The 21243-nt window shown below is 39.9% G+C and overlaps 1 protein-coding gene across 1 annotated transcript in view; it reads right to left on the bottom strand.

Annotated features, from left to right (window-relative positions):
• The window catches only part of PLAG1 (PLAG1 zinc finger), a 38062-nt gene that overhangs the window by 10499 nt on the left and 6320 nt on the right, over positions 1 to 21243 (bottom strand). Inside the window, exon 2 of the mRNA XM_063079968.1 lies at positions 1931 to 2035. The gene's annotated coding sequence lies outside the window, so the exon portion shown is untranslated. The remainder of the gene's footprint in view (positions 1 to 1930; positions 2036 to 21243) is intronic.

The raw sequence follows: 21243 nt of genomic DNA on the forward strand, positions 1-21243 counted from the left end.
CTCCTCCACCTCCAGCTGGCACAATCAGAAGAGACTTGATATGTATATTCTTTCACTGATTCTACTCGAGTGAGAAAGAACTTGAAAACCTCACCTCTCTGAGCCTTTTACCCCTAATATGGACTGGAAAGCCATTCTTTGAAATGACCTGTCTGACCTCTCTCTCCTCCGGCAACAGTAAATTCATCTATAGGGAGACTATTATTCATCCCTGTATACCTAGCACCTGGTCAGTATCCTGGCATATAGTAGACATTTGATAAATATTTGTTGAATGAACTGTAGTTCCTTTAAGGGAATTTCACGAATCAAAGCTAGCAGGTAAATAAATATGTATCAGGGCTCCCGAAATCTCAAATCTGTTACAAAGCAAGCTCCGAAGGCACCCCCCACAAAATTAAATGGTTAGTTTGTTTTGGCAGAGGGCTGGGAACTTAGGGGAACAACAAAACTATTTGTGAGTCTATACTGCTCTGTGTCACTGGGAGAAGCATCACTTGCTTCTGTGGGCCCCGAAAGCTAGGGGCACTGGGCACGTGTCACTCAGAGGCTCAATGAGCATGGAGACAAACCCAGGCAGCACTCAGCTGGCCTGGATTTTCAGAACATTTCTGCCTTCGAATGTTCTGTTTCATAGCTCCTTAAGCACACATAACCTGTATGGATCATGATTTATCACTGGAAATGATTTATCATTGGAAAGCTCTATGGGAAAAAAAAAACAAAGTAAAATTCAAATCTTCAAAGAAGATGTTCTTCATGTAAAATTAAAATGTAAGGAGATGTTCAAAATGGAAAATTTGACTCATTACAGATACAAGAGAATCAAAAAGGAGAAAATCTGTATAAATGTGGTTTATTTAAGTAAAAGTAAATTAATTCTTCCCTCTTTATCTAGCTGCTAAAGAACAGCTGCACTAAAAAGTTTAAAAACTACAATGAAGTAGAAAAAGAATAAAACCTGTAACACTAAAAAACCATTAACATCTTTTTATTTATTTAAAAAATATTTATTGTATACAGATGGCTAAAAACTTAGGCTAACTTGATTTTAATGCTTAACTTCCACAGAATGTTGTGCTTAACAGAAAATTTTAGCCAGATTAATTTCTGCACCTTTAATTTGATTGAAAAAGCTCTGTTCGTATATACTGTGATGCCCTGTCTGGCTCTCAGCCCAAGTCCTCCTTTCCCCAGGGTTGGGGGCCCCTGTCTGTAGTCAGTGGAGAGTTTAGGAACACAAACCCATCCCCTGGTACTTGCACAGTCACCTTTGCTTTTTCCAGTCTCCCCACCCTAGAGCTGAGGGTCCTGGCCTCTAAACCTCAACCCTGTTTTTGAGGTCCTTCTGACACACTTACCTGGTGCCAAATCCGTGTGTGCCTGGATTTTCAAGTATTGCTACCCCTTGATTCTCTGCCATTGAGCTGCAGCTACAGGTTGGGAAATCTAGATTCTTGTACATGTCCTCTTCCCAACAATGCTAGCAAGTTGCTCTTGTTACACAGGGTTCCTTATTCTAGCATCATACCAGTGAGCAGATCTAGCCCCCCTCTCTTTCCAGCAGACAGAAAAAGATACAGTGGCAACATGGGATAGTCTATCACTCGGAGAAAGATTCAGAGAAAGAAGAGCTTAAGAGTTCATCTGTAGCTATCTGGGGAACAATAAGCTTTTACAACACTACGAATTTTGTGCACAGGGGGAGGAACACTGCTCCTTGCTAGTACTTCAAACATTCCATTATACCTTAACTATTAATGAAGTCCTGACGATCACAATACATATTGATGGTCCCTAAGATGGTAAGTGGCATGCTTATTATGTGGCATGCTTTTCAAAGCTTTTAATATTATATCTTACATTAGTTGGGAATGGAAATAATTGATCACTTTGAAAGTCATGCCATATAATGATAAAAGCCACCTACCTGAGGCTCTGCTCCAAACTCTAGCAAAGCAACCTTATCAATAGACTGTCACAGAATGAGGCATTCTGGGTGCCAAATACAGCCAAGGCAGCACCAAGAGGAAACCTAAAAAGAAAAGAAGAGTTAGTTTGAAATTCCAAAAGTCAGGCCCAAATTGGTTAATGGCATATGAACCAAATTGTGTTTTATTCATTATCACTTATTCATATTCTTTGTACTTTATTGAAAAATCTTCCTTAAATCCTGTTAGAAACACATGTGAAACAAATAAAATATTTATAGTGCAGTACATTGTAAAATGAAAAGTAAACAAATCAATATCCCTACGTTTATGTATTTTCTCTCTGAATCACAGTTACCTAGATTTATATTTTTATGCAGTAAAATTATTATTCCAAGTTTATTGCCATTTCTCAAATTTGCTGCTTATTTACCTTATTTGTATTATAAACACATCCATTATCCTCTCGGTAACACGGTTTTCAGAAAAACCTTTTGTGGCGTCTGTCTTGTTCTGAACAATGGCTCTGGGAGAAATTCTGCCCCATGAGTGCTTTCCTCGGTCAGAGACCAGGCCATCTGTGCAGAGAAAGGTGCCAACTACTGAGCACCCCAGAGCAGAGGCAGAATAGGGAGCAAGGGACAACTTTTGAGCTCCTGAGTTGGTCTTTATGATGTGACTATTACTTGTTTCCAAGTCAATTCCCAGGGGCAATTCAATCTACAACAACATACAATGAAAAACCAAAACGTATTCTGAAGTATTCAACGTTCTGAGTCATCCTCAGCATCCTTCTTTTGGTGCAGATTATGAAGACTGACCTCTATGGGCATTAACCAAGAGAGAAAAGAAATGCCAGGTGTTCTATGCAGAAAATCACCTGCTTCATTTACCTACACCAGAGAGTCAATGCTTAATTCTATGTGGTTACCACTCTCTTAAGATAAATAACTGACACTGATGTTATAAACATTACCGACACCTATTATATACGGTTCCAATTTGAATTTATTGTGGGTGTAGACAGACACAATCCCTGTTCTCTAGGAGTGCACAAGCTAGGTGTGGCTGTGGAATATTCTGTATACCTTTTGTGAAGTGAAAAAATACGTACAACTGTTAAATAAAACCTGCCATAAGGTGGCATTAGAGTGACAAATTAACAGTTACGAACAATATTATAAAGTATAAACAAGTACCTTAGAAGGTCAAAAAAGGAAAAGAATACTATGGATTTTTGATGATTTTTGCCATGAAGAATGTACAATTAAGAAAGGTTAAGAATAAAAAATGTATGTGTGGTCGTGGGGGGAGGGTGAGCATGACAGCCAGAAGAACTCAGAGGTTAGAACCAGATTATTACAGAGTCTAAGAGGCCTCTGGCTATTGTGTAATTTACACTCATTGTAGGGATTCAAATGAGGAAAGTACACTGAAGACCAAATGGTCTGGACATCTGACACTCACATACTCATGATAGGAAGTGGGTAATTTTAAAACACTGAATGGATCAAAAGTGCATAGAACAACAAGCACTTGGGGATTGGGGGAAAGGGGAGAGGGGTGCTTGTTGAATTAGACACAGACGATGTGTTCTGGAGTTGTCCAAGGCAGAGTGGACACCAGCAAAAATAAGATTTCCTAGAAGAAAGGCCACTTATATGCCTGACAATATTAACAAAAAGAGATAAAGGAAAGGAAGACAAAGATAGTTGAACAGCCTACATGCATAGAATAGACAATCAAACCAGATAACAGTTTACTCATGTTGGAGCCTAATGACCATCACTGAGACAAAACCAGGTAATCAAAGGAGACCAGGAGGTAGAGACTGAACTTCAAGGATAAAGAAGAAAAAGGTGGCAAAAACCTCAAAAAGGTAAAGCTGCTAAGAGCTACAGAATCACCCCACAATTCCTGCATAGTGTTCACCACTTAGGAATGAAGACACCAAACTTCAGCAGGAAAGAGTGTGAGGTGGGGTGGGGTGAGGTGAGAAGGAGAGAAAGGGGGAGAAACATGTAAATGAGGTTGGTTGGTTGGGTGCTAGGGAATGACTTCCAGCAAAAGGATGCTTTCTGTCAAAGAGCTTTGACCCTAAAGAAAAGAAAAAAAGGGAGGATGGTAGCTAAAAGAGAACTTAGGACCAGGTGAGAGAGAGAAGCGGGTGAGAGAGAGAAGAGAATGTTTTTGTGCTGAGGATAAAGAGGTGGGGAAGAAAATGAAGCACTCTTAACGAAACAGGGCAGCACAGGATCCAGAGGAGGAGAGGTTTTTGTCTCGGATAAGAAAAGAGGCTTTTTTACTGACCTAGGAGGGATCTAAGAGGGTACTTCAAAAAGTTCATGGAAAGATTAGTATGATCTTTTAATTCTATTTTTCCATGAACTTTTTGAAGTACCCTTGTATGTTCATCCTGATAAGATTTTTGGTCACAGAGGCAAGAAATGCCAGGAATTTGCTCACTGTGGCCAGTGCTGAGAAGAAGGGTCCTATGTTTGGTAAGAATGAGAGAGGAGCAAGGCACTTGGCCAGGGAAAAAATAGCCATGGGGAGGAGGGGTGTGTCCAGGGACATCCTCGAAGGTTTTACAAAAACAAACAAAAACTTGCCATAAAGGATAAAATCTCTTAGTTGTTGTTGGTGGGAAGGTAAACTGTTGAAAGTTTTCTGGGATACACTGTAGAAATATGTAATCAAAGCTTTTCAAATGTTTGTATGTTGACCTGATAATTCATTTCTAGAAATTTAAGCAAAAAATGAGGAAAAAAGATTTAAGTATAAAGACATTCAAAGTATAGTTTAAGAATAAAAATTGACAATGTCTAGAATAATTATGCAAACACTAAAAACCATGCAGTTGAAGAATATTAAATCAGATGTAAAAGAACAGTTAAAGAATATTGAATCACATGGAAAAACAGGCATAATATTAATTTTTTAAAAAACAGGACACAGAATAAGTGTCTACACTATGACTCCAATTTTCTAATGTATGCACTTCAAACTAAACTATGCCACTGCTCCCCCCCCCCAACTAATGTACCTAGGAGAGTTATAAACAAAAGATACATATGGTATAGGCTTTATACTTTTCTGTATTACACAAATACATTACTTTTATAATTATGAAAAATTATTTGATCAGAAAGAATGTCTTTTTTTCTTTTCTTTTTTTTTTGGACCGGTAAGGGGAACACAACCCTCGGCACGGTGTGGTCCGCACCACCCTCAGCCAGTGAGCGCACAGGCCATCCCTATATAGGATCCAAACCCGTGGCCTTGGTGCTACCAGCGCCGCACTCTCCCAAGTAAGCCATGGGGCCGGCCCAGAATGTCTTTTTTTCAACAAATGCTGGTGGAAAAGTTTGATGTTCATATACAGAAAATGAACTTAGAACGGTATCTCATACCATATACAAAACTTAACTCTAAGTGGACCATAGGCCTAAACATAAAACCTAAAACTATAAAACTTCTAGAAGAAAACATAGAAAAAATCTCTGTGACATTCAGTTAGTCAAAAATTCCTTAGTTACACCATCAAAAGCACAACTAATAAAATAACAAATAGATGAACTGAATTTCACATAAATTTTAAAATGTTCTTCAAAAGACAATGTAAGGGAATGAAAAGACAAGCCACTAGAAGACCAGAACAAAATCTTTGCATAAGTCATATATCTGATAAAGAACTTGTACCCAGAATAAAGAACTCCTAAAACTCAACAATAAGAAAACAAACAGAGGTTCCGGTCAAGATGGCGGAACACATGGTCCCTAGTATCCCTCTCTCCCACAAATCAACCAATTTACAACTATAAAAATGTAACATCAGCCAAGCTTGGGCTGCTGGAGCTTAGGGGAAGAGGAGGAGAGACCTACAGAGTTCATGAAGGCGGGAGAAACCACGATGAGAGAAAGAAAAAACTGCTTGGAGTATTACGGGATGCAGCCACTTTAAGGCTGGAGCTGCTGAGTGCATGGAGCAGGAGCTGGCAGAAGCCACAGCTGTGCCCTTCTGATGGAGTTACATGGAGGCAGCAGGGGAGAAGAGGACCTTGGTGGTTCCCAGGACAGCAAGACCACCAATAGGGTTCCTGTGGACCCATGCAGGTGGAGCCAGAACAACTGAAAAAGAGGAGCCATTCAGAGGCTGGGAAGCCATCAGAGTCTGGTGAGTCATTGCAAGGGACCAGTGCAGGGCCTGTCCCATGGGAAGCGTTTGGAGCATGGGTGGTAGGGGAGACAGGCCCACTGGGAGAACACTGGGACACAGCAAGGACAGCCGATCCACCCCCCAATCAGCACAGGACCACTCAGAGGAGACTGGGAATGCAGAATTGCATGGGGTGCAGTTTGATGAAAAAACTCAGGCCCAGATTAGAGCTTCTACACAACCCAGTCTTTCTGCACCGAGTCTCTGGAGAGCCAGGAGTACCTATAAGGTCAACCATTAAACCCTGAGCTGCACAAAAAGCCTTCCCTAGGGAAAAAGCAGTAAAGCAGCAATTTAGCTCAACCACAGAGCTCAAGTACTGGTTCCCACAGGAAGTTCCCCTGTGTTAGAAGTAAGCAAAGGACAAAAAATTAGTTCTGGCCCCAGCACACTACCAGTACCTTGGGGCCCACCAGGGAAATGAGGCACGGAGCCGGGGACAGAACCCCTGCCTACAACCACTCATACTACCAGCGCCTCGGGGCCTGCCTGGGAACCCGAGGCTTGGAGCTGAGGACCAGACCCCACTCCCACATCCAGGCACACTGCCAGCACCTCGGGTACTGCCCAGGGGCCCAGGGCATGCAGCCAGGGACTGGACCCCCTGCCCACAACCAGGCACACCATGCTAGTGCCTTGGGGCCTGCCTGGGGACCTGATGCATTGAGCCGGGACCAGACACTCCCCACAACCAGGCACACTGCCAACACCAAGGAGCATGCCAAAAACATCACCTCCATGTGGGTGGCCCATCAAGCCACCACAATAACCATGGCTGCCATGAAAGCGGCTAGATGCCACAACCACCATGCAGATGGTCTGCCAGCCACTGGAGTGCATTGACCCAAGGAGAGTCACCAGCAGAGATAAAGAAAAGAAGAGGATGTCTCTCTCCACAAAGCCCATTTCAGAGTGACAGAAGAAGCATTTGTTCTATGATAATATTGGGGGAACTGATCACACCTCTCAGCATTGGACAGATCATCTAGGCAACAAATCAACAGAGTAACCATTATTCTTTCAGAAAGAGAGAAGAAATCTAGGGTAATTCGAGGGGGGAGGGAGAGAGATTAGACAAGGGGCATAAAGAATAATTATGATTTATAACAATATATATGCTAGTAATATTGATTTGATCAACATATCTCAATGTCGAACCCCCAAAATATGTATAATCAATTTTGATTCAATAAAAATTAAAAAAAACAAACAAACAACCCAATTGAGAAAAAATGAACAAAACATGTGAAGAGACATTTTGCCAATGAAATAATACAGATGGCAAAAAAGTGCATGAAAAGATACTCAACATCCTTGGTCATTAGGGAAATGCAAATTAATACCACATGCAATAATACTATCCACCCACTAGAATGACCAAAATTAAAAAGACTGAACATCTGACTGTATCAAGTGCTGGTGAGGACAGGAGGCAAATGAAATTCCTATCCACCACTGACACGAGGGTAAAAATGGTATGATTACTTTGGTAAACAATTTCTCAGTTTCTTAAAGTTAAACATGTGCCTACCATATGACACAGCCATTTCACATCTATGTATTTATTTACTCAAGAGATATAAAAACATATGTCTTCACAAAGACTTGTATATGAATATTCACAGCAGTTTTGTCTGTAACAGTCAGAATTAGATACAACCCAAATGTCCACAATGTGTGAATGGATAAAGTTGCAGCAGGTTCATATAATAGGCATTAAAAAGGAATGTACTATTGATACATGCAGTAACATGGAGGAACCTCAAAATAATTACACTGAATGAAAAAAGGCAGGCAAATAAAAGATGTATATTGCATGACTCCTTTTATATAAAAGTCTAGGAAATGCAAACTATAGTGACAAGAAGCAGATCAGCGGTTATGTGGGGACAGGAGGTAAGATAAGGAGGGATCAGCCACAAAAGGACATGACCAAACTTTTGGGAATGATGGCTATGTTCATTATGCTGATCATGGTTATGGTTTCAGGAATGGATACATACGTCACAACTGAGCAAACTGTATGCTTTACATATGTGCAGTTTATAAAACATCAATTATACCTCAATAAAGCTGTAAAAAAAATACAAAAATTGGTAAAGTTTTCATATTGAAAAAAACAAAATTGATGAGGATGAGAAACAAATCTTCACATGAATATACTGAATTATAAAAAGAAAACTTTGTGAACTGATAAACTAAAATCTTTTAGAAGGGCATAACTCAAAATGACTAAAATCTTTCCTTCCCAAACAGAGGGTGGAAAAAAGATGAGAGGAATATTGGCTTAAATGTGAGTTGCTTTCAATCCCTACTAAGAAGGATGCATATCTAGGCGTTTTTACAGCCACATTCTCAGCTGTCGAACTTGGAGGAAGCCAGTGCAAATCACCTGTTGCTTTACAGACTACATGATTTAAAGGCTCCAGGAATACACTCTAACTGGAACTGACACCTACAGATAATAAATAGTCTGGGATAAGTTCCATTTATCAAATTCCAAAGGAAGTACCCACTGAAGTGTTTCAGCTCAGCCTCTGTGCAGCCCTTTTAGATATATTCATTAGCAGTAGCCATAAAAACAAAGAAATGTCATGCTAATTGGTAGACCTGCATTTGATTAATTCAATAAAATAAACGAAGTGACACTGGAGCCAAGATAACAAAAGACAAGTATCAGCCAAGCATGGGCAGGTATTCCAGGCACCTGGAGTCAGAAAGCTGTATGGTGGGTCTGGATCACTTCAGGCGATTTGCTATTCTTGGAGCAAAGGGAAAGATAGACTGGAGTTATGAGACTGGCGTTGGGTGGAGAAGCCTCGAGTGAATCACATTAACAGGAGCTGAAACTTTTAAAATTACTCTGATAATTTACAAATTACCCTAAATGTACAAACCCATACAACTTGCTCCCCCCACTCCTGCATCCAGTCCCATTTTTAGATTATTCACAAAACAACCAATCTTTGTGTGCCTTTGTTGCTTTCTGTAACAGCATGAAGTGGTGATTCTCCTTTCAATTTCTATTCCAGTTAGCATTTTTAAAAAGAAACTTGACCTTCCTAAATTACAAACTCACTTAGTCCTTTGCGGTGTTTGCTGACAGGTAATTAACTAAACGGTGCTCAAACCCATCAGTACGAAGCCCCAGGTCCTATTACTTGAAGTTTCAGTACCAGGACCTGGGGCAATACCTTCCCCACTGCAGGACACACTCTTCAGTTTGCCCTGTACCCCTCGTCCCCTTCCCTACTGTGACAAAGAGATGTGTTATATCTCTTTCCATAATCTCAGGCAGTACAGTTCTGGAAATTTCCTTTGAAACTGTGACTCAGAGAGGACCTCAAAACACAAATCCTTACCCTGACTCAGAGAATCAGAACTGGGTTTAAATCCTGTCTGACTCTCACTATCAGTGTAACTTTGGACAATTTATTTAATCTTTCTTCAGCATTTTCCCCTGCAAGATGGGAATAAATACCATGCAGTACTGTGAGAAGGAAAGTTTCTGGCATCTTTCTGAGGGCTGGAAATGCAAAGCTACTGTATTCAGTGTGTTACTCAGAAATAAGTACTGTCCCAAAATGGCCTGATGTGGGCTTCAAAAATAAGGATTCCCCCACTGCCCCCAAGTTCTCATACAGAATCAAGAGGCAACCAAATCTCTGAAGGACACACAATGGGAATTACTTCATGTGAAGAAGACTACACACTCATATACAATGTGAGATTTAAATTAAAAGTGATATTTGGTGAAGAAGCATACTTTAGATCTCATTTCAGTGACACAAGTAGGGTGCATCTTAAATTTTAGGGTGGCCGTGGTCACAAATAAGCCCAAATCACAGCTAAAATAAAACTAATCTGTCTGGCCAGTTAGCTCTGTTTGTTAGAATGTGGTGTTTAAAACACCAAGGTCAAGGGCTTGGATCCCCACCCCAAAAGATAAAACTGATCCATGTGGTGCCCATAGTCATTTTACATGTTAATTGAATGGTAATTTGGGTAATATGTGATTATTGAGTATCCAGGGAGGGACTGACCCCTGCTTGTGGCCTAACTGTGGTTGATAAAAGATTACAATGCATCTGTGAAAATATTATGATTACTAAAAATCAGAAAAAACAGCTACATATTAGAAAAAAGTCTACTCTATTGGCAAAATTCCGCACTGTGAATTCTACAATATGGGAATGTCTCTTTCACATAGCCTCTCAAGTTAATCCCCTGTCCACATCCTCCTGAAACCGAAGCAAGGGTTGGCAAGAGGTGCATGGAACTGAATCTCATCTTGCAGAGCCAAGCTAGTGGAGGGATTAGGTAGGGAGAGAAGGCATAAAAAGGAGACAGGGATCCAATACTGGAAAAAAAATGAGTACTCAACTGAGACATACCACAAAGAGGGCTGCTCTCATAGTAAATTCTCATAACGTTAAAACAAGCAATGTGTGATATTAATGTTTCTAAATTATTATACTTGTATTATTTTTGCACTCTTGCTTACCCCTTGGAGAAGAACTGTTTCCAAACAATAGACGTAATTTTAACTAAGTAAATTTATATTAGGCCCACCTTATCATCATAAAGGAATAAGTGACACATAGACCTGAGTGTGTACTTCTCCATGTATTGCACATTACTTGTGCAATATTGGACATAATTTCTGACCTTTCTGAACCTCAATATTTTTAACTGGAAAGAGAATATAGCCAATTCTTGGTTAACCAGGTAACTGGGAAGTAAGGGAGAAGACCAAGGATAATCATGGCTAAAACAAAATCAGTCACTGCGATACACTGACTAGTGGTCCTTCTGCTTGTTAAACTGAAGCAGGTTTGGATAATATAAAACTATGGATTGATCCATGCTGGTGGAGAGGGGAAAAGAAGACTTCAGAAGTAACAAAAAACAGCAAAGAAATTCTTGGTTCTGTCTCCAATACCTTCAGTTGGGTCCCAGTAAAGGCTGCAGAATATAAGTGAGGGCAGAGCAGAGCAGAGATCGTGCCCCACCCAATACCTACAACAGTGGATGCACACTGGAAGCACTCACGTGTTTGCTGAATAAATAGAAAGAAGAAGGGAAGAGAAGAAGGGAAGGAGAGAAGCTTTCCACCTTGTTGGCCAAATGGATCTGTGGAAGAAAGATGCCAAATCTATCTGATTACCTCTGTGAATGACTGGGAATTGACAGAATGCTTCAAATTTGAAAATTCTCTTGGATTTCCCTTGAGTATATCCAGCAATCAAGAAGACACTGTTCTTTTTCTTGACTTGGCCCACCCTCGACAGATACTAGGACACTGCAGTCACTGTGCCATCTTGTGGTCATGTCTAGAAAGTTCGTCTTCCTCAATAGACTAGTACAGTCTATCTGTAAGACCAAACTTACAGATAAATAAATATCATTTAATTTAACTATCAAGGTATCATAGAGAACACAAAGATTAATCACTCATCAGTTCTACCAAATCATAACTGGATTCACACTGTCATTTCAGGTCTACTCTACATGTGCAACTTCTAGATCAGTAACATCATTGTCCCCAGTCATCTGGGAGTCCAGGCAAAGAAAGGGCAAGAGGAGAGGATTCTTCCAGGGCTGGGAGCAGGAAGGCAGGTATAGAGGGGTGATGGAGTGGAACATCCTAGGGCATGACCAAGAGCCAGCTATGGTGGCAGGGAGCGAGTGAGACCACAGGGAAGCACAGAGCAAGAGGAAAGGACGTGCTGAAAGCAACCGTCATGGTAAGAGATAAGAGGAGGTCAGTAGAAGCAAGGCAGTAAGCGGAGTAAGGGTTATGAGACTGTGGTCGGCAAGGGCCACATTAGGATTCAAGTTCACAGGGGTGGAGAGGTTTCAAGTGATGATAGCACATTGCAAAGCATTATGCAAATATGAGGTATTTTTATAATGTACTGTAATTTCACAGCATTTTGTTTATGACTTTTGAATTGTCCTAACACTTCAGATTTCTCAACTGACATCCCGCAGATAGTTAATACTTAAAGGTACTAAAAGAGGTGCCAATTTGAATCCTTATTTTTTTTAAAAGGTGAGTTATTGGGTAATGTGAATAATTACTCCCTTAATTTATGTGCTTTGCAAATTACAGTTAATTCAGTTTGGGAGGTGTGTTGCCCCTCCCCCCAACCTTAACATGAACTTGTGGTACTAATACACAGTCATCTTTCACTTGTCCAGCAACATCAATGATCTAAAACACAAGGGAAAACAACAGAAAGGAAGAGCACAGTTTCTGAACAGCCAAAGTAGATGTTAGAAATCCACACACATCATGTGCTTTATTATACCTTGTATGCACAAGGTATGGTAGCATACAATGACTGGGCAATTTTTAACTCTAATAAGAGGGTTGAATAAATGAGTGCAGCAGTATCAAGGAACCGTGTCAGGTGTGAGGTAGGAGAATATGGTGGCTCGTGGAGGCAACAGGTGCACTGCAGTGGGAGGGACCCAAGTCATGGAGCAGCAGACCCAGCACCAGCGATAGCACCTGCTGGACTTGAAAGTGGAACGTGTGTGTTTGAACACGAGTGTGCAGCAGGGGCTGTCATGGGGACCTGTGCCAAAGCGGCTTCAGTGGAATGGTGGGGTGGGAGTGTGAACTGTGTGGTTTGGGAAAGGAGGTGAAGATGTGAAGGCCTGTAGGAGACAGAGAACGATGGGGTGGAGATGGCACAGTCAAGGAAAGGCTTTGAACAGTGTTGGTCTGGAGTATCTTAAACATTTCTTCTGGCTGAAGAGAAGCAGCCAGTGTGGCCAAACACAAATTCGTATTCAATGGGCCAGAGAAAGAGATGATGAGCCTGGAGTAGGAGAACAGGGCTTCTCAGAAGCCAAGAAAAGTAGGGGCTAGGGTGTAAATAAGGTTGGTGGTCAGGCAACAGGCTGTGGACAGAGCATATCTGATAGACTCCATTTTCTCAGTGAACTTAGGGTAACGCTACTTAACTATTAGAGATTCTATTTCTATTAGAGAACTGTTATCATCGTTTTCATTACTAGCTAGAATTTCATAGAATAGAGTAGACAGGGTTTTTAGAAAACAAGAACTATTTGAGCACTTAAATAAACCAGGTACTATGCTAAGAACTTTTTTCATGCCTTATCTCATTTAATGCTTAGTTACTTAAATTCTCTGTGCCTCATTTTCTCTCTCTGTGATCAGGGGATAATCAGAGTACCATTATTAGGGAGCTGTCACAAGAATTCAAGGTGTCACTATGTGTAAGTGCGCACTACGAACAGCAAGCACTTCACAATGTCAGGTAACACTATTATTCCAGAGAAGGGAGATAACATCCCAGCCCACTGGGTTGGTAACAGTACACATTCCCTGCCCTCTTCACAGAAGCTACCAGCCTCCTTGGACCAGCGGGGGAGAACATCCAGGGGGCAGGTGACCAGAGAGACTGGGGCAGGGTGACGGTGGAGCCAGTGCCAGGTGTCAGGGACAGGTGAAGGCTGCAGGTGGTAGGACAGAAATCCGTACCCAGCAGCTGGGGAAGGCGCTGAGCAGGCTTCCCTGCCTGAAGTCATCTCAGTCCAACTCCAAGGAGGCAGGGAATCCTGGAGCTGGAGCCAGGCACGTTTGGCTTCTTGTGGGGAACGAGAGACAGTGCAAGTTGGGAGGGAGCCAGCTGCCAAGGAGCTCTGGGTTAGTGAAAAGACAGGACCCAAGACTGGCAACAGGAGTCTCTCCTTTGAACTGTTATAGCTCTCAATGCTTAAATCTCACAAAACTTCCTGAGTGCTTTCTGTGTGCAGGTGAGGGATGATATTGAGATAAATAAGACCTAGTCCCAAGGATGTGGGGGAAAGACACACCCAACTGGGAGGCAAGGCACACTGTGGCTTGTGTGCCATAACACAGGTGCTGCAAGAGGACTTTGGGAGCACAGAATTACTGCGGAGTTGGCACGAAAGGATGCTGTCCAGGGAGAAGTGGGAAAAGAGAATCCCAAGATGAAGGACACCGGGGAGCCAAAGGCATGGTGATTGAAAGTGTTAGTGTTTCTGGTAATAACCTATCGTGCTGGTTGAACCAAAGGATTCTTAAGCTACTGTCATGCTCTCAAGATGGTTGTGACTCATATGTACATGACAGTCTGAGAAAAAACCTTCCTCATGAATATATGATAGCTACACTGCACACTTTTAGCATTTTAATTAGAGCAAAAGGAATGTGGTGTGACCTTCTGTGTGACATGAAGAGGACAGACTGGAGGTCAAGGTACCTTCAGTGGACAAGCGTTGACTTCCACTTACAGGCCGTCTCTCTCTGGCAAAACCCAGCAGGGGCATCAGAACACATCAGCGGACTGAACAGCACTGTGAGCATTTCTCAGCTTGTCACTGGCGCGATGGTGCAGATACCAGAGTGGGAGTGAGTGTCTCTCCCCACCTTCCCACAGTGAGAGCATATTTCCTCTCACATCCTGGTGTGAGTGTGTCCCCGCCCCCCACAGTGGGAGTGAATGTGTCTCCCCTTACATTCTGGTGTGAATGCATCTCTGCCCCCCTAACCCCAGGTGCAGCGAGTGTGTCTTCCCCCATAGCAGGAGTTAGTGCATCTCCCCTGACATCCTGGTGTGTGTGTTCCCCCCCTCCACTAGTCTCAGGGGGCTGTGCTTTCCAGGTATTCCCTCTTACTCCCTTCACACCACCTGTCACAATCTGAGGGAACTCTGCTTACTGTCTGTCTCCTTTGCTCAACAAGGGTGGGGCCTGGCTTAGCACCTGGCACCATACCGTGACCAGTGGCAGGTACCTTGCAAAGTCTGCTGAATGAGGAAAGGTGTCCTGTCCACAGATGTGGAGATACTGGCATAAAAAGAAAATAAGGCATGGCAGCCCAAGAGAGAGGCAGAGATTGAGGCTTTATTAGCACAAAGCTGCAAGCCAAAGGTACTGCAAGAGTGGGAGCTGGTGCCCAGGGAAGGTGTCCACTGAGAGAAGTGAAACAGGGAACCCTGCAAACCCTGGGAAATGCCAAAGTACTGGTGATCAGGGACAGGTGGAAGAATGTGCTCCATCAAAGGAAAGTGCAAAGAAAGTGCCAGAGAAAGAGCAGCAAAGTGCACAAACCACAAACTGAGTGGAGTATGGCAGAAAGTCCACGTGGGAAGAGAATGGAAAAGATGCCACTAGCTAGGCATCTGGAGGGCTGTTGATGGATATTCTCTTCAAATGTAGACTCAAAAGGATAGGGCAGGATGGTTAAAGAGTAAGGGGGATGAAGGAAACAGAGATTTCACACAGATCTCTCATTCAGGAAGTTTGGTACCGATGGGGGGAGAAAGATACTTGAGGGGGTAGGATGAGGGTCTTGTATTTTGTTTTTTTCTGATGGGGGAAGAAGATTTGAGCATACTTTACAGGTGGAGAGGAAGAGATGGGAATTCCAAGATGGGAGGGGGAGAGGGGCCACAGAAAGCTGCGGGCCCAGTAGCCTTGGGCTTCAGCCTTCCCAGCTAGACCAATTCTTCCTGGGGCGCAGCAGAGCCTTGGACCCCTGTCCTCCCCTCCAAGAGGGCTGGACACCATTACAGAGGAACCCAAAGGTAAAGAGGGCACTGACGGCCCCAGTCTTCCCTGGGAACCAGGCAAGACTGTTGGTGAGAGAGTAGGGGAAAAAGGGCTTCAAGAAACTGTTAAGCATTGAGGAATGAGCAAGAGGACTGAGAAGGGAGACAAAGGTAAGAAAGTGGCTTTACACCATTTATAGAACCAGCTTTGAATCTCAGCAGGTCCTTCACTGGACAAGAATAAAACTCCTTCAGTATGGTATCTGGGAACCCATACCTCCTGGCTCGTCTCCCTTTCCAGCCTTCTCTGCCACCACTCTGCTCACTCCTGGCACCCTATACTCAGCAACAGGAGAGAACCCAATGTGTGTTGCATGTCTCTACAACAGAAAATTAAAACTATAATTGAAGTTCCAACTGAATGTAGAAGGGGGGTTTTAGTGACTGGGGTCAGGGGAAAGAATGGTAGGGCCATTCATAAAATTAGTAAAGTCTGAATTGCTGATTTTAGGAATGTTGAGAGTTTGAGATGCCAATCATCCATCCAGGTGGCTATGGCAAAGAGGCACTTGAAAATAGATATCTAGAACTTGCTAATGAGAGCAGATCTACTGATAAAGACCTGAGTCTTGTGCGTGGCAGTGGACACCACTTCAAATATGGATCATGTTCACATTTCTGTAACTAGTTTCACATCCAGTGATTCAATGTATTCTGGATTCTGAATTGACTTAATTTCCCCAACTCATCCTCCCCTGCTCAAAAAGCAGCAATGCCTACAAAAAAAAGCTACATACAGCATATAGCACAAATTCCTCAGGCTGGCAATCAAGGTTTTTCACAATCAGGCCTCAGCATTCCTTTTTAGTCTTCCCTTGCACTGTTCCCTTACAAACCATCCTCTCCAGTTAGACTGGTCTTGGTGGCTGTAACAAAAAGTATATTTCTCCCTCCTAACCTCTGCTGAAACCATTCCTTTCACCTGAAAGTCCTGTCTTCTTTCCACCTATTCCTAGCCTATCTCAAGCTCCACCTCCCTTGAATACCTATAGTTTTTCCTGTCTGTACCATTCATTTGACATTTTAAAATACACTGCTTTGTGATCTCTTTTGTACATTAACCCAAAAGGCATAAGAGAAAAGTCAAGGAAAAAGTAGGAGACAAATGTAAGTACCCTAAGAGTGACATGAAGTACGCTCCTCACTTCTGGCTTTCATTTGGAGCAAGAATAAATTTTTAATAAACAGGATGCAAAGTAAAAACAAACAATTTTCTGTCTCATTGTAGAAGATAATCAATGTCTGATAAAATACTACTCATTGTAAGTAGCAGCATGGTTCTCTGGAGTTGAGCACAGGCAAGAAACTTGGAGGGTGCAATGCATTTTAAATCACAGATAATCACTCAGTTTAAAATCCTGTGATTTTAGACAAGTCCTCACAACTCTCATATTGCTTTATGTATCAAAATATGTTTAGTAGATCCAGTCTTATCTTAAGGTTGCTATAAATAATGAAGATAATTTCTTAAAAAATTCTTTCTCTCAAGGTAATAATACTTCAATCCTGACTCAACAGTCACATTTCCCATATCAATCAAGTTGTTTTTTTTTTAAAAGAGGTATATGTGTGTGTGTTGTGGGGGAGACACAAAGGAAGAGAGACATTTCTAAATCCCTCAAACCTGTGGAGATAATTACATGAGTAACAAAATGAAGAACCTGAATATAAGTTGGAATTTTACAGTAATTGGGGCAATATCATATACTGTACTTTATTAAATTCTTTCAACAATCCTGTGTGGGAAGATTATTGGTGACATTTCATCTAGGAAATGAAAAAAATAAAATAAAGCAAAATAAACCAAACTAAGTTACCGCACAGAATTACATTGTTTATTTAACCAAGACCATTAAAAAATTCACATAGAAATTCTGATTCATTATTTTGAAATCAAATGGTTTTGCTATAAATTTGTTCTAAAGCTAAAATTAATAAAACTGTACCTATTTAAGATCCTTACTATGAAACTAGGCCTATATCTTTAAAAATCTCCTTTAACTTAGTAAATTTATAATTTTTCCCCCAATTCCTTATGTATAGCTTAAAATAAGTAGACATGTGGCACTTTTTAACTTGAGTTACTTACTCAGTGTCAATTTTATACCTAAAAATTTTATTTTTACAACAAATTTATCATTTTGTAAATACATTAAATTCAATATGGACATAATTTAAGTTTACACTAGCAAATTAATTTATAATAATTAGCTTCTATGGTCTGTCCATTCTAAAGACTGACTTGTATAAAGTAACAGAATTCCAATTTCTGAAATTATTGCTTCTTGCATACACATTATGCCTGCACTTCCCCTCTCATAAGATTGCCGTGAAAATTAAATGAGATAATAACAGGTAAAAGCAAAGACGGCTATCCAGCCAAAGTATTTTATTGCTGAATCATAGCATTATTATTCCAAATATTTTGAGTGATATAATTTAAAAGTCATGTTGGCTAAGTCATTCAGAGAATAATTTAACCAATCTAGTTAAGTTTCTTTTTCTCTTAAACAGAAACAATCTCTTTTTTTGTGCTCATTTTTGGTTTTGTTTTTACTAGGAAGAACTTTTAACCAAAACTTGGCCAAAATAAAAAAATCTTGAACCACCTCTCATCTTTAAAGGATCAGAGCTTCTGCTTTCTTATCTGATCCATTTCAAGCTAGATTTAAAATAAAAGTCTAATTCTACTTTATTTTAGTGAAATGACAGATGAAACAGATAAAGGTATTTACCTTCAAAATTTTCCAAATTTCATTTTTGGCAGTTGAATACCATACTTTCGAACTTTGTATCTTTTACAAACCTAGATTCAGTACAGCATTAGACATAGAAGCAGAATATACCACAATACCTTTTATATTAATTTTGTTATGTATCCTCATTCTCCAGAAATAGTTTTAGATATTATTGCCTCATAATAAAGCACAGAAAATTAGTGCATGTAGCAGGGGCACTGCTATACACAGGGTGGCAGCACTGAGAACACAACAGAGGCAAATAGCAAGGACACTCGGAATGGCCCATGGAAGCACACAAGTGTGCCTGAAATCTGATTAGGAAAAAACTTCTTAGACACACGGGTATTTTGGTTTTAACTAAAAAATCCTTTTAATTCTGGCAGAGATCTCATGCATTGTAGAAAAGCTATTATGAGTCAGCCTCTGAATGGGATGAATTGCCCTTCTCTCGTAACAAACTTTCTCTTCCTCTTCCTGAATGGACAGATAAAAGGTATAATTCAATTCAAGCGCCACATCAGATCCAATGTTTAAATACAGCAATTGTATCTTTAGAATATATTTTAAAAACTAACCCAAGGTATGATTCAAAATGCTCCAAGATAGGAATTTCTTTTAAGAATAACAAGATCTCAGGAACAGCAATACTCTTAATAAATAGAAGTAGTTAGAGTTAAGAGTTTTAAAATAACTGTTTGAATTAGGTTATAATGTCTACAAAGAAAGGCTTTTAAGGAAAACATCTGTAACAGTACTTTAAAAAACCTAAAATACCACTAAAATATTAAATGCTCAATGATTAAAATTTTCAAATAGACATTCAAATGAGTACTAACCCATTCACTGCCACTTGTCTTTGAAAAATAACTAAAATAATGGAATATATCACAATCTTTGAAGTAATTTTGGCCATGCATTTGAAAAAACATTTTTGTTAACTGTCAAAGGACAGATGCTTAGGAACTTCTGTAGACCACCAGACTTTTATATGTATTCACTTTGTTTACAAACTTCTAGACACAAAAAATAGATTCAGATACAAAAACAACTCAATTAAAATTCTGTATATTTTTCAGCAGTAAATTAAGTTATTCAGTTAAATATCTGAAACCTACATTCTATTTCTAATTAAATCTATTGATAGTTTACTTTTGTTTTGATTTGGGTAAACAATTACAGTATGACAATATGTCTTACATATAGCATCTTTTAAAATGTGATGTATGCCAAATTATTGCTGAGGAATATCTAATACCTTTTTCTTAAAAGTAAACTGAAGCAATTACACTAAAAGTTAAACCTGACACATGTACTTTACACTGAGCATAGTTAAATCAGTTATCTGTTTGCATGACAGTAGCTCTGAGGATGCTCGAGTTTAATGAAGAAAAAAAAAAAAAAGGTGTAAATGTCACTAACTCCTGTTTGGTTTGCCCTATACTCACAGGTATTTTCCTTCCTTGAAACATTTTAAATTCTTTCAAATAAGAACTAGTGGGGCTGTTTCAACCACTCTTGGTATAATTAGCCTATATTATATCTAATTCTATTTTAATGCTGAAGCCCTGTAAATTTGAATAGTGATTTTCAAATAAAATATTACTAAAATTAGAACAGAAACATAACCTAGATTAAATTTTACTCAATTAAATTACTTCAGACAATAACAAATTAGCAAAACACATGAAAAACATTTTCTCAGATTTATTTAGAAAATAATTTTAAAAATATGAGGAAAGCAAGTTCATGTTTGAGATGTGGCTTCAAATCAGATATGCTGGTCATAGTAATATTTATTTTTGAGGTTATAATAGGTCTTATCGACATATAGAAAGTGACAACTCTCCCATAAACTGAAAATTTATAACAAATTTAGTTTTAAAGTAATGGAGTTAATTTCTCTTCTTTGGAGTAAAATAAAGAAATTACATTTATAAAATGCAAAAGTAGCTTAACAAAGGGAATGCAACTCCTATATAAAACAGTGTTTTCACTTCATTGCCTAAAGTTGGTAAAAATAAAACCTACTGATAACATTTTCAGGGTATGATGAAGAGTCATGTGGGTTCTATGTAATTCCAGCATTAAGACAGTACAAAAAAATAAAATCAAGTTACTGAGAAAATGTAGCAGACTCAGATTCAACTAGTACTGTTTTGAACCTGCACACTTGAACTACCTTAAGCTTCCAGGTTCAATTTCTTAAAACTGTTCTGATCAAGAATTCAATAAATGTCTACTAAGGTATCTTCAAGGGAACAAAATTGATTATAACACTTTCTAATTTTGCCTTTTGGCAAAAGGGGCTAAATTCTTCATTCTGTAATTGATTTCTAGTTTGTCTCCAAAAATGTACCCTAGAGTTAAAGGCTCTAAAGTCTAACCACTGAATAAAGAGGTTTTATTTTTTAAAACGCCAGATAGCCCTTTAGTTGTAGCATTTATTCTGAGAATTAATAGTCTTATATTCAGAAACTAAAAGATAGTAAATCATAAATAATCAATATGCATGTGTGCAATTCCAATATTGGTTTGAGACAATAATTCAAATATTTAATAACTGAAAGTCTAAAATGAGGCTCTCACTCTCAGAAAGGAGAGTTCAAGACTCTACAACAGCATGACATTCTCAATCTGTAGAGGATTCTGTCACCCTTTAAGAAAAGATGCCTCCTCCATTCTCAAAGTATTTTCTAATACTAAAGGCAACTTCTACTCCCAAACATAACACTAATAGGTTT

Source organism: Cynocephalus volans, chromosome 15 (genome assembly GCF_027409185.1).
Source record: "Cynocephalus volans isolate mCynVol1 chromosome 15, mCynVol1.pri, whole genome shotgun sequence".
NCBI lineage: Eukaryota > Metazoa > Chordata > Mammalia > Dermoptera > Cynocephalidae > Cynocephalus > Cynocephalus volans.